This window comes from Sphaeramia orbicularis, chromosome 2, assembly GCF_902148855.1.
Source record: "Sphaeramia orbicularis chromosome 2, fSphaOr1.1, whole genome shotgun sequence".
NCBI lineage: Eukaryota > Metazoa > Chordata > Actinopteri > Kurtiformes > Apogonidae > Sphaeramia > Sphaeramia orbicularis.
Window position 1 is genome coordinate 254529 of NC_043958.1, and position 8984 is coordinate 263512.

Sequence of the window (8984 nt, forward strand, 5' to 3'; positions counted from 1 at the left end):
TGCTGTGTGATAAAACTGCACATTTTAGAGTGGCCTTTTATTGTGGCCAGCCTAAATCACACCTGTGCAAAAATCCTGCTGTCTAATCAGCATCTTGATCTGCCACAGCTGTGAGGTGGATGGATTATCTCAGCAAAGAAGAAGTGTTCACTAACACAAATTTAGACAGATTTGTGAACAATATTTGAGAGAAATAAACCTTGTGTGTACACAGAAAAAGTTTTAGATCTTTGAGTTCAGCTCATGAAAAATGGGAGCAAAAACAAAAGTGGTGCGTTTATATTTTTGTTCAGAGTATTTCAGTTCACAAATGAATGACTTCATTAGAGCTGAAATCATTAATGGATTAGGTGTTTGAAGCAAATGCAAAAATTCACAATTTGATTAATCGACTTGAATTGATTGAAGGGAAATATTCTATTGCAGTTTTCCTGAATTGAAGCTTCTTTGTGCGTCACAATAAGCGTCCGTGTGAAACACAATAGTGGAACCAATGTTTAACAGCAGAGAAATGAAGGAAACAAAGCTTTGATTCAGGAGAACTGTGGTTGAATGATTTTTTTTTTTTTTTTGGATCACTTTGAGTCAATTAATCGTTTCAGCTCTAGGCTTCATGTTTGAATATTTTATTTTTCAACAATTTCAACCATTTGAAAGAAAATTTAAATGGAAGTTATATATAGTATATAATATATATTATATAACGGTCCACATCCATGTAGTGAGTAAGTCCTTTGGTTTTGTCATTGAATGGATCCAAGGTTCAGATGTGATTGTATTGTAAATGAATGTGGGTCATTTGGACCCACCTACGGAAGCCTGGGGCAGTAAAAAAACAAAAAAAACTACAAGTATATAAAATCTATAAAAGGTCAGTTACATATTTAAATGCTATGATGTCAATAACATGTTTTTAAAGAAATACCTGGAATATGAATTAATAATAACTTTTCATCACATAGATATTACACCAGGGCTCTCAAACTCATGTTCTTTCAGGTTCCACATTCAGCCCAGTCTGATCTGCAGTAAAATAACAACAGAATAACCTAGAAATAATGACAAGTCCAAATTTTTGTCTTTGTTTTAGTGCAAAAAAACTCATTAAATTATGAAAATACTTACTTTTATAAACTATCCAAACAAAAAAGATGTGAATAACCTGAAAAAACGGAAATTTCTTGAGGAAAATAAGTGCAATTTTAACAATATTCTGCCTTAACTGATCATTTCTACATGTGCATTATGGATCAGATCTACAAAGAGAGAGAGCGAGAGAGAGAGAGAGAGAGAAAGCAAAGACACTAAACTCTTATTAACGGGCAGAAAATAGTTCAAATTGTGCTGAATTTTCTTGAGACATTTCAGGTTGTTCATATTTGTTTCAAGTTTTCACATTTTATTGTTTCAGATAGTTTGTAAATGTAAGTATTTTCATAATTTAATGTTATTTTTTGCACTAAAACACAGACAGACATTTGAAGTTGTTGTTATTTATAGACATAATGTAATTTTTTCCCATCAAACCCAGAAGTAAATCTGCAGTCCTTCTTTTTTGTCGGTTTTTTTACTTCAGATATTATTGGTCTGTACGTGGAACCTGAACTAAAATGAAAGTGTGGAATTTTTTGTAAATTCATCCCAGGGTCAGATCGGAAACCTTTGGTGGGCCTCCTGTTTGGGAGCCCTGTATTCTAAAAGTGGTCAGTGGGTCGTTCTTATGCATCTAAGGGTTAATTCAGTCAGTTATGCAACTTTATACAAAGGACACTTTGTACAAAACGACAAAAAAAGACTTTGTGAATGGCAAACTCTAAGCAGCATTAATTGTTTATTTATATAAGACTAACAGCGTACATTTTGCATGTGTAATTCTACCAAATACTGGAGGTCTGCGGTCCAGGGGTTTGGTTCCTGTTCAGTATTGTGGTCCCAGATTATCAGTGTCGTGAAAAACTTCCAAATGTGCTCCGACAGTTCGTCAAACTGTGTTTAATCTGCAGCGTGACTGCGAACGTGATCCTTCTGTTTAGTTTAAGGTCAGAATATGCACAGACAGATGGGGGGGGGGGGGGGTGGACCTAAGCTCCACCCACCAGTACTGTAGAAATATCCTTACACTCTGTTCGGAGGTCCAAACAGAGTTTGGAGTTTTTCGCAGATCGCACAGATTCCTTCCTGCGACTGTTTGAAGTCTTGTAGCTCGATGCATGGACTGCATGAAAGGGAAAAACCTCCTGGTCTCAGATGGCGTCAGACACGAGCCAGGTCCGATCGTATGATGAAAGGTCTGAAAAAAAACAAAGTATTGTCAGAGCTTCCGTAGAAGCAGGTATCGCAAAGAACCTGCTTCGTAGAAATGAACGACCGCCGCCTGTTTTCAATCGCAACCGAATCTTTTTCAACAGTAAAAAAGTAAGAATTCTGAGAAAAAAATTTAGAATTCTGGGGGAAAAAAGTCAGAATTTAGACTTTTTTCTCAGAATATATATATATGTAGGCTCTTATTGTCCAAAATGTTCAGGAAACTGGAAAAACGATGTCTATTCTAAGTAAATGAATGGAGTTAAACAGATGGAGTCACAGGCTGTTTTTAAAGGACTTTTCATTGGTTAATATTCTATTTACAATGTGAAGACTGACCAATAGCCTCGTTTTATGACAAACAAAAGAAAAAAAAAAGACCCAAAATGGACATACGAGGTTTCCACCTGACATGGACAGACTCCAGCTTGCTGCTCATGTTGTCGTTCATTTTAGTTCAACCCGGTTTCCGAACTCACCAAAGATGAAGTTTAACCATCGGTCCGACCTTTAAACTACTTTATCTGTATATTTTATGTTTTTTTAAATCTGCCTCTTTATCCACTAACGTGTCGAATCATTTTAATGTGATTCGTCTATAATTTAATGTTGTCTTTTAAATTTCCTTCCTGTAAAAACATGTTTTTTTCACAGTCTTACCTTTATACAAACATCATTTGATGTTAGGATGCTGTTACTGTATAAACAGGGGTGCCAAACATGCGGCCCCCCAAAGGGTCCAACCCCCCCCCCCCCCCCCCCCAAGGTCATGATTTTCAAAATACTCCATTTTTTGACCATAACTTTTTCAATTTTGCAGAAAAACAACTAGTATCGCATTATAAAGCGTGAAAATATCGGCCAAAGTTCTCTGTCAAAGGCCTGTTTGTTTGTTTGTTTTTTTCTTTTAATTGCGTTCGTGTTTCTCAAAATTTGTCCGAACGACTGAATGTTTGGTGTGTGTTTGCAGATCCACTGTGGAAATGATCAACTGAGGCGGAAAACTGTTAAAAAATTCCACTTATTTTTTCCTTAGGTTTTTTTTGTAGTTCTGTTTTCACCTTTTTTTTCAGATATATTTTGGTGGATCTGAACTGAAATCAGTTTGACACCCCACCCCCCCCCCCCCCCGTATGACACACCGGACTGGAACCCTCCATCCAACTTATTGAACTTGTTTTCATGTGTGTGAGTTGTTTTAGCTGATGTTAGTGTGCATGTGTGGAACTGAGCATGTGCAGACTCTCCTGGTGGGTGTGGCCCGTTAGGTTTTCCCACAGTTATGCACTTTTTAAAAAGATGGTCCAGGGGTCGGTCCGGTCCGTCCAGACGCTGGTGGGGGGGGCTCTGCGGGTCTGGGTGGGTTCATGCACTTCGGTTTTCATTCACCCCATCAATACAGCAAGACCGGTGGTGGTCGGGGGGGGGCGGGGGGGGCTTAATGCATGAGCTCTACTGTAAAGCATGAGAAATTCTAAATATGTAGAAACTCAGTCACGTCACTGAACTAGAGGTTTAATAATGCTGTAACTGTTACTGTAAACCACCACCTGTCCGTGTGCTTATTATTAACCCCCCCCCCACCCCCCATCCCACCCCCACCCCATGGGTTCAGGGCCTGAAAATATAATATAGAATAGAATAGAATAGAATAGAATAAAATGTCTTCCTTTTTTTCTTTTTTCTTTTTTCCTAAACCTGCCACCATCAAAAAAATAAAAATAAGCAAGACATTGAAATTCTATTAAAATCAAAAATGGAAAAGACATTAAAAAAAATCAGGGATAAACAGATTTTAAAATGCATTCACAGATAAAAGAAAAGACATTAAGTTACAGTATGGTTAAAAGCATACATTAAAATTAGTATTAAAATCATAATAAATTAAGACATTAAAATAAAAAAAGTATTTAAAGACAAGATTGAACAGAGTTTATTCATAAACGTTTGAAAAAAAGGAAGGTTTTGAACCAGGATTTAACCTTAATTTCATTTTTTTCAAATATCACACGTTCTAATATGAGACTGTCCTCTGAATCTGTATTTTTTTGTAAATTTTTGAAGACTTTCCAAACTGTTAAAAGTTCAGACTCAGAATGAACCTGTGAGTAGGAGGGGCCAAGGGTCCTACTACTGGGAGGGGCTAGCAGTAAGCGCCGCCTACTTTTACACGTGTCTATGGATGACAACAGCTGATGACATCATACACCGACACGAAGATAAACAGACGAGACGATGATCAGAGGTAAACACACGCACACACACACACACACACACAAACACACAAACACACAAACACACCACTGGAAACAGTCTAACTCTGCCCCAGTGTGTGTGTGTGTGTGTGTGTGTGTGTGTGTGTGTGTGTGTGTCATTTCTGTTCCAAATATCTGATGACATTTCAGATCAGACAGAATCACCTCCAGAGGAACTGATTTACAGACAACTGATGTGAACGACAGCATTTACACCTGTTCCACTGGCACAGCTTTTTATTTATTTATTTATTTTTGCTTAAGTAAAGATTTTTTTTCTTAATTCAGGGTTTTTTTGTTGTTTTTTTTTCCTCATTTCAGTTTATTTATTTAGATTTATTTATTTATTATTTATTAGGCTTAGTTTTAAAAAAAAGAGATAGCTTAATTACAGTTTGCCTTTTGCTCAATTCAAGATTTCTTTTTGCTTAATACCAGATTTTTTTTTTTTTTTCTTAATTCATCCATCCCTCCATCCTCCTCCATCCCTCCATCCTCCTCCATCCCTCCATCCTCCTCCATCCCTCCGTCCTCCTCCATCCCTCCATCCCTCCATCCTCCTCCATCCCTCCGTCCCCTCCTCCTCCTCCATCCCTCCGTCCTCCTCCATCCCTCCGTCCTCCTCCGTCCTCCTCATCCCTCCATCCTTCTCCATCCCTCCATCCTCCTCCATCCCTCCGTCCCTCCGTCCTCCTCCATCCTCCTCCTCCCCCCCTCCTCCTCCTCATCCTCCATCCTTCTCCATCCCTCCATCCTCCTCCATCCCTCCGTCCCTCCGTCCTCCTCCATCCCTCTGTCCTCCTCCATCCCTCCATCCTCCTCCGTCCTCCTCCATCCCTCCGTCTTCCTCCATCCCTCCGTCTTCCTCCATCCCTCCGTCCTCCTCCATCCCTCCATCCTCCTCCATCCCTCCGTCCCTCCGTCCTCCTCCGTCCTCCTCATCCCTCCATCCTCCTCCATCCCTCCGTCCCTCCATCCTCCTCCGTCCTTCCATCCCTCCATCCCTCCGTCCTCCACATCCCTCCATCCCTCCATCCTCCTCCATCCCCCTCGTCCCTCCATCCCTCCTCCTCCGTCCTCCTCATCCCTCCATCCTCCTCCATCCCTCCGTCCTCCTCCGTCCTTCCATCCCTCCGTCCTCCTCCGTCCTCCTCATCCCTCCATCCTCCTCCATCCTCCTCCATCCTCCATCCTCCCATCCCTCCTCCTCCTCCATCCCTCCGTCCTCCTCCATCTCCATCCTCCTCCGTCCTCCCCCCCTCCATCCTCCATCCTCCTCCATCCCTCCGTCCTCCTCCATCCCTCCGTCCTCCTCCATCCCTCCATCCTCCTCCATCCCTCCGTCCCTCCATCCTCCTCCATCCCTCCATCCTCCTCCATCCCTCCGTCCTCCTCCATCCCTCCGTCCTCCTCCGTCCTCCTCATCCCTCCATCCTCCTCCATCCCTCCGTCCCTCCATCCTCCTCCGTCCTTCCATCCCTCCATCCCTCCTCCGTCCTCCTCATCCCTCCATCCTCCTCCATCCCTCCGTCCTCCTCCGTCCTTCCATCCCTCCATCCCTCCGTCCTCCGCCCTCCTCCTCCCTCCACCTCCTCCTCCCTCCATCCCTCCTCCATCCCTCCATCAGCCTCGTTGGCTGCAGTCTGTCGATTAGTAGAACTCCTCATTTGTCGCGGCTCGTTTCCTTTTGGCGATCAAACCCCATTAGCCGCTTAATGAGCCTGTGTGAACTTAGTGTACGTACAGTATGACCGCAGAAGGAGCAGAAACACACCCACCGCAGTCTGACTGTGACATGTACAGCCATAAAAACATCCTCCAAAGTTTCAGTTCCACACAGAGCATGGTGTCGGACTGTTTTTAGTTCAGCTCAACTGGATCTGCAGTGGGCCGAACCAGCCGAACAAGAACAGAATAATATAGAAATCAGGTCACTCCAAAGTTTACTGTGTTTTACAGCGAAAAAGTACATTTACATGATGAACAGGTTTACATCTGCAAACTATCCTTTCAAAAGATGTGAAGAACATGAACAAACTGAACAAATGAGTAATTTTATCAGTGTTCTGTCTCAGTTGATCATTTCCACATGTTCATTAGAACAGACAGACCACAGTGGATCTGCAAAGAACATTTAAGAACAGACAGAATACTGGTACAATTGTACTTCTCTGAGACATTTCAGGTTTTCACATTTGTTCAGTTATTCACATTGTTTTACGAAATTATTCTTTGTTTTAGTGTAAATACATGAAATATTTACATTTACAAAGAGAACATTTGCAGTTGTCATTATTTATGTTCTTCTGATGGTATCTGACTGCTGTGACCCACTGCAGATTGAACTGGTCTGACTGTGGAACCTGAACTGAAAGGACTGTTCATATTTTCAGTGTAATTTTTGCATTTCACACATTCATCCTACAGGGCCGGACTGGCCCTTTGGGGGGCCGGATTTGACACCTGTGACTTAGAAAACATGGACTTGACAAGGTTCTAATAGTTCTGGATTTTTCATTCTAGTTTAGTTTTATTTAGTTTTGACTTTTTTTTCTCTAAGTTAGTTTTAATTTGTTTTTAGAGCAGGTTTGATAGGTTTTATTAGTTTTCAATTTTTTCCTAAATGCTTAGTTTCAGTTTAGTTTGTTTATTTAGTTGTAGTTCAGTTGTAGTTCAGTTGTAGTTTAGTTGTAGTTCAGTTGTAGTTCAGTTGTAGTTTAGTTGTAGTTCAGTTGTAGTTCAGTTGTAGTTCAGTTGTAGTTTAGTTGTAGTTTAGTTGTAGTTCAGTTGTAGTTTAGTTGTAGTTCAGTTGTAGTTTAGTTCAGTTGTAGTTCAGTTGTAGTTCAGCTGTAGTTCAGTTGTAGTTCAGTTGTAGTTTAGTTGTAGTTCAGTTGTAGTTTAGTTCAGTTGTAGTTCAGTTGTAGTTTAGTTGTAGTTCAGTTGTAGTTCAGTTGTAGTTTAGTTGTAGTTCAGTTGTAGTTCAGTTGTAGTTTAGTTGTAGTTCAGTTTAGTTTAGTTGTAGTTCAGTTGTAGTTTAGCTGTAGTTCAGTGTAGTTCAGTTGTAGTTTAGTTGTAGTTCAGTTGTAGTTTAGCTGTAGTTCAGTTGTAGTTCATTGTAGTTCAGTTGTAGTTTTAGTTGTAGTTCAGTTGTAGTTCAGTTGTAGTTTAGTTGTAGTTCAGTTGTAGTTTAGTTGTAGTTGTAGTTCAGTTGTAGTTCAGTTGTAGTTTAGTTGTAGTTCAGCTTTAGTTTAGTTGTAGATCAGTTGTAGTTTAGTTGTAGTTGTAGTTCAGTTGTAGTTCAGTTGTAGTTTAGTTGTAGTTCAGCTTTAGTTTAGTTGTAGTTTAGTTGGTTGTCGTTCAGTTGTAGTTTAGTTGTAGTTTCAGTTGTAGTTCAGTTGTAGTTTAGTTGTAGTTCAGTTGTAGTTTAGTTGTAGTTGTAGTTCAGTTTTGTAGCTGTAGTTTAGTTGTGGTTTAGTTGTAGTTCAGTTGTAGTTCAGTTGTAGTTCAGTTGTAGTTTTAGTTGTAGTTCAGTTGTAGTTCAGCTGTAGTTTAGTTGTAGTTTAGCTGTAGTTCAGTTGTAGTTCAGTTGTAGTTTAGTTGTAGTTCAGTTGTAGTTAGTTGTAGTTCAGTTGTAGTTTAGTTGTAGTTTAGGTGTAGTTCAGTTGTATATTTGTTGTAGTTCAGTTGTAGTTTAGTTGTAGTTGTAGTTCGTTGTAGTTAGTTCAGCTGTATTTTAGTTGTGGTTTAGTTGTAGTTCAGTTGTAGTTCAGTTGTGTTCAGTTTAGTTTTAGTTGTAGTTCAGTTGTAGTTCAGCTGTAGTTTAGTTGTAGTTTAGCTGTAGTTCAGTTGTAGTTCAGTTGTAGTTTAGTTGTAGTTCAGTTGTAGTTTAGTTGTAGTTCAGTTGTAGTTTAGTGTTAGTTCAGTTGTAGTTTAGTTGTAGTTTAGTTGTAGTTCAGTTGTAGTTCAGTTGTAGTTAGTTGTAGTTCAGCTGTAGTTTAGTTGTAGTTTAGTTGTAGTTTAGTTGTAGTTCAGTTGTAGTTTAGTTGTAGTTCAGTTGTAGTTCAGTTGTAGTTCAGTTGTAGTTTAGTTGTAGTTCAGTTGTAGTTCAGTTGTAGTTTAGTTGTAGTTCAGTTGTAGTTTAGTTTTGTAGTTAGTTGTAGTTCAGTTGTAGTTCAGTTGTAGTTTAGTTGTAGTTCAGTTGTAGTTCAGTTGTAGTTCAGTTGTAGTTTAGTTGTAGTTCAGTTGTTTCAGTTGTAGTTCAGTTGTAGTTCAGTTGTAGTTCAGTTGTGTTCATGTCTCTTTTCTCTTCTTCTCTGTGCTCCTATTCCAAATCAATCCCAGACAGGACTCTGCTGCTTTAGTCTCCATGTTTCCAGGTAGAGTGGGGACCAAAGACGACTGGAAACCACAAGTGAACACAGTGAC

The 8984-nt window shown here is 39.9% G+C and overlaps 1 long non-coding RNA gene across 1 annotated transcript in view; it reads right to left on the minus strand.

Annotated features, from left to right (window-relative positions):
• Nucleotides 1-2235: 2235 nt before the first annotated feature.
• The window catches only part of LOC115436105 (uncharacterized), a 50944-nt gene continuing 44195 nt past the window's right edge, over nt 2236-8984 (minus strand). The window contains exon 3 of the long non-coding RNA XR_003937776.1: nt 2236-2290. This is a non-coding gene — a long non-coding RNA (uncharacterized LOC115436105). The remainder of the gene's footprint in view (nt 2291-8984) is intronic.